Here is a 5,898-nt window from a genome sequence, read left to right on the forward strand (position 1 = left end):
AGGATTCGTAGGCTTGTCAATATCTGGGCAAATCAATTTGGTTTCATGTCTGGTCGATCAATACTTTAGGCTATACATCTTATTCGACGTCCCGTGGAAAAATACTGGGAACGTTAGAAAGACCTTCATATGGCGTTTATTGATCTTGAAAAAGGTTATGATAGTGTACTAAGAGAGGTTATTTGGAGGTGTCTAGAAATTAAAGGGGTTCCACTAATTAGACTTGGCAATTCGTTCGTGTCGTATACTTTCGTGTCGTGTATTTTTGTGTTTCGTGTACATGAAGGTCAAACACAAAACCGACATGTTTAGGGTTCGTGTACTTTCGTGTTCGTGTACTTTCGTTTCTTGTCGTTTCGTGTCGTGTTTTTCGTGTAAAATCGAATATTAATATTAATTAAAATAAATTAATAAATAATTAAAAATATAAGATTTTTAGGTAAAATTTTTACGAAATATATTAAAAATATATATATATATCACATTTATATACATATTTTAAGATTAAGTAATTATTTTAAAATGAATATGCATATATCTATTATAAATATACATATATACATTATATATATTAATATTTAATTATAATATTTATTTATGTCGTACACTTCGTGTCGTGTCGTGTACTCGAAGGAAAAACACAAAATCGACACTAAATCTCGGTCGTGTACATTCGTGTTCGTGTATTTCCGTGTCGTGTATTAAAATGACAAACACAAATACTAAATTTTCGTGTCGTTTTGTGTCGTGTAAGTCGTGTCATGTCTGAAATTGCCGGGTCTACCACTAATATATATACTACTTTACAAATAATATATTCGGAAGTACGGAAATGTGTTCGAATGTCAATATGAGATACTTGGTTTTTCCCGGTTGAGGTTAGCCTTCATCAAGGATCGGTGTTAAATCCATTATTTTTTGTCATTATTTTGGATGTGATCAACCGTGAAATTCAAACTACATGCCATAATGTATGCTTTTTACTGATGACATAGTGCTAATGGCAGAAACTAGGAGTGCGGTTAATGTACAAATAAGGCAGTGGTGTGATGTATTGGAGGCAAAGGATTTGTGCTTGAAGTTTATATTGATGAAGACAGAGTGCCGATGATAAATCATTTTAAGTACCTAGGTTCGGTCATTGACAACAGTGGAGATGTTACTTATCGTATTAAAGCCGGATGGCTTAAATGAATGGCTGCCAGAATGGTGTTATGTGATCAGAGTATCTTTGAAGTTAAAGAGTAAATTATATAGAGTTGCAGTTCGATCGGCATTATTGTATGGTTCGAATTGTAGGCCATTGCAGAAAGTTCAAGAACGTCGGTTATAGATTGCAGAAATGCGTATGTTAAGATGAATGTGTTGGAATGGAAGGTTATATTTCAAATGATACCTTTAGGCAAGTTTTAGGTATTGAGTCTATTTTCAAGAAAATGCGGAAGGGTAGGTTACATTGGTGTGGACATATTAAGTGACGGCATGCATCAGCTCTGGTTGGAGGGGTTGAGCGTATATTAGTACGAGGAAAGAGAAAGAGCGGTAGACCACGTAGGATAAGACAGATCAATTAAGTTTGGATATGGAAGCTTTAAATCTCACTGGTGACATGACGTTAGATAGGGTTTCTTGAAGACGACGAATTCGTGTAGTTGAGGATGTTTCTAGTGATTTGCAACGGTTTCAATTGTAGAGTTTGTCTTACTGTTATATAATTCGGGTTATGTGCCTCTGTGATATTCAGTATGTTCTGATGCCTATAGAGCTTTTAATAATTAGTGGATGGCTTTTATTTTCTTATGTGTAAGTCTCATGTGAATACAACCATGGACTCAAGTATTACTTTTCATTCTCGCACGCATATATATATATATATATAGATTCTATGGAGTCCCCTATTTGATTGGAGTCCTTGGAGTCCATATATATTCTACAAGTAAAAAATAGCTTAAATTGTTGCAAAACGTATTATTTTTCGAATGATATTCTACAAATATCACAATTTTTTTTGAAAATCTTGCAGATTTCATAGATTTTACAAGCAGATAGTTGCAAAATATATTATTGTACAAAACATGCTTAGTTTGCCGAACATAAATGTTCATGTAGTAGAACATACATATTGTACTTGTAAATATATGAGATTTGCATGATTTTATTGAAGTAATGATATTTATGAAACATGTTTTTCAAGATAACACGTTTTAGAAGATATTTTATTTGCAGAACATAGATGGGCTCCGAGGACTCCAATTAAAAGGTGGACTCCATAGAACTTTACTCTATATATATATATGCCATACTAAATATATATTGCACTAAGTCATGGTATTCACGTAAACAGTCTCCCTGCTCATCGGAGTAGGGGCATGGTCTGCGGACATCTTACCTATTTAAGCGGTATATACCGGATATGGTTAATTGATTAATTGATATATTTACCCAAATTATAATGGATTTATAAAAGCAATATCCAATGTCTGAGTTTTGTAATTTAAAAAGTTCATTATACAAAATATATATATATATACACACACTAATGTTGGTTTTCTCGGTCCATATATTATTCCCAAAATTGGGTATAATTTGTTGATTTGTTTCTATTCTACCTAATCCTCCATATCATGTGTACTTATTTATCATCTCATGAATAAGAGTTAATGAAAATGATTGCTCTCATATATGTAACTACCTATATCATCCATGTTAAACCTAAACATATTTGATTATCCAATATCATAATGTTGACAGGGGACAGACATAGGAATTCAGATAGACTATGTGACTACAAACCTCAGCTAATTAAGAACGAGGCATTTCTCACTTCATACTAACCTATGAGATTTTGAAGAGAACACATGAGCACTGGCAATAAGCTGGTTAACATTTAAAACTTCAAAACACTACTTGATAGCTGTTTTGTTGCATTAGTGCCCATTCCAAATTACCTAGTAATCTAGTGGCTTCTTGCTCCACAGAAACTTAATATTTTTTACCTTGAGATCGCGCTATCTTTATTCGCTTCCCATTAAAAGCCATTCCTTATTGAATCAAGAACAATTTGTGCCTCACAACGCGATTTGGTCATCTAATCTGCCACATCTCTTGTAGAGATCCGACAAGATGTTATCAAGAGACTCTTAAAACTTATCAGAACATCATATTTTCAATGACTCAATGACCTCAATGGCTTCCTCGGATCGATTTTGTTGTTTCATAACAAAAGACCATATCTTTCAAAACACTATCCACTTTATAGTTTTAATATAAATAAATTCTAAAATAAATTTTAAGAAATTAAAACGTAAACATTGAAGAGGAGACATGAGCACGGGCAATAAGCTAGTTAACCCTTAAAACTTGAAAACACTACTTGATAGCTAACTGCACTTCTAGCTTATTCAAACGCCAGAGTAAATAATCATTGGAAAATAGGTGGAAATTGGGAAAAATCAAGATTATCGAGATCCACATTGTTTTCGTCACCAGGAGGAAACATATAATCAATATTGTGTTGTTGAGGGTCGTTTCGCATAACATGGTGATGGATATGTTGGTGAACATGCTTGTGGTGATCATGGTCGGGTATTTCATATCCAACTTCTAGTTGATCACGAAGGAATTCTTGAGAAGGAACATTGTTGAAATTTAGAGTGTTGATATCTTCAAGTTGAACTAGATGCGTGTGAATGTGGTAATGTATAGGTTGGTATTGGTGCTCCTGAGCGGGGAGTCGATGCAACATGAAGCGGCCGTTAGCATGGCCGTTAGCATGGTGGCCGTTAGTGTTGCCGTTTTCATGGACTTGTTCATGATGTTCTTCTTCTTGTGCTGCTGCAGCCTGTGGTAATTCTTCATGATTATGAGTCCATTCAAACACAGGCTGGTTCCGAAGATTATAAGGTATGTTGAGTTGAAACTGATCAATGGTGTCATGCACTACCTGCAGTTGAAGGGGAAGATTATTCAGATGCTGGTTATTGTTGTTCAAGTAGTGGTTGTGGATGTGGTGGTGGCGGTAACGGTGCTTGTGTAGCTGTGGGAGCTGATCATTAGCGTACACCATCATGTTGTCCATCGTGTTGTTGATCTCAGGATTTAACCCTGTGTATCTGTATATAAACACATACACATGTCCTGTGTTCTGCATTAATCCAATCTTAATTATAATTGAACATTAGATGTTGTGGTATCTTTTTATGTGAATAAAAATCCTATATTGGAAATATTGCAGGAAGGTTGTTGTATTATTTCGTATATATGCAAAATATATTAGGAATTAGCTGTTTGTTATCTATTATTCATATTCTAGCTTACCTGTTGATATTCATTTTTATTTATTTAAATTTATTTTTTTATAAATTTAATAAATTTAAAATGTAGAAATATGAGTAAAAATAAGAGAAAAAATATTTTTGTATATATTTACCATTTATTTTAGAGGCCTATATCAAAAATTCTCTTAATTATTTCTCTTCATTTGATTTTTAATTCAAAATTAAGATTTCAAAATTTTATTTATACAATCATATAATAACTTTAGTATTATATAAGGTTGTTGTATTATTTGCTATATATGGAAAATATGTTAGGAATTAGCCGTTTGTTATCTATTATTCATATTCTAACTTACCTGTTGATATTCATTTTTATTTATTTAAATTTATTTTTTTATAAATTTAATAAATTTAAAATGTAGAAATATGAGTAAAAATAAGAGAAAAAATATTTTCGTATATATTTACCATTTATTTTAGAGGCCTATATCAAAAATTCTCTTAATTGTTTCTCTTCATTTGATTTTTAATTCAAAATTAAGATTTCAAAATTTTATTTATACAATCATATAATAAGTTTAGTATTATATAAACCAATAATAATTATAAAGTTATAATATATACAATATATATACTAAATTATAATAATCGGAATGTGATATGATTTGATTCAACGATCATCCCCTTATTTTAATTTTTTTCGGTTTCCTTTAATATTAATTAATTTAGAAAATAAAAATAAATTTCAAATTACAGTTTTCTACATAAATTCAATCAACTAACCCAGTCCCGGATCAATTAGTTTACTCCCCTTAATTTCCTATTGAATTACTTTTCTTGATTAACGAAGTTGACTGGTTTTTTCTTGGGAATTTGTCAAAAATACCAATTTTTATATGTTTATTTGTAATTATACCAACTTACCAAACTTATTACAAATATACTTTATTTTAAATTTTTATTTGCAAAATTAAGTTCCTAACTTTCTTTCAACTAAAGGAACATTCTCGGCCCAATTCCCCACCCAACATTCCCGACTCTCTCCTTTCTTCTTCTCTTTCGACTTCCCTCTCACCATGCCTCCCTTTCTCTATTTAAGTTTTATAATTGCTCTCTCTCTCTTCTCTGTATGTTTTGATGCCTAGTGATGACATCGGAAATTGTACAAAAGTAAGACACCGACTCCAAACAATGTCAAGAAGTTCTGTGGAAAATATTGTTGGCCAGAGCTACCGCCTCTATTCCTAAAATCGATCTGATCACCGTTTTTACTGTTTTCCAATACATTCTTACTACTATTTATTGCTATCTTTTATTGTTCAATTTTATTCTCTCTCTCTGATATTAGTCTTGAATACTCTATGGATCTGATCTAATTTGTTGTTTCAATCTCTTTCTGACTAAACTAGTTGAGTAAATATTAACGATTCTGGCGACGACAATTTTTGGTTGATTTCATGGTTGCTTTTGTGATATTAGTATTGGCCCCGCAAGTGCACTCATTTTTCGCTATTTGCAAACACGTGGACAACTTATTTTGCAACTAAGTGTAATTTTCAACAGATTTTTTCAAATTTGCATTTGTGGTTGCATACATGGTTATTAGAACTTGCAGATATGG

Source organism: Apium graveolens, chromosome 2 (genome assembly GCF_009905375.1).
Source record: "Apium graveolens cultivar Ventura chromosome 2, ASM990537v1, whole genome shotgun sequence".
Lineage (NCBI taxonomy): Eukaryota > Viridiplantae > Streptophyta > Magnoliopsida > Apiales > Apiaceae > Apium > Apium graveolens.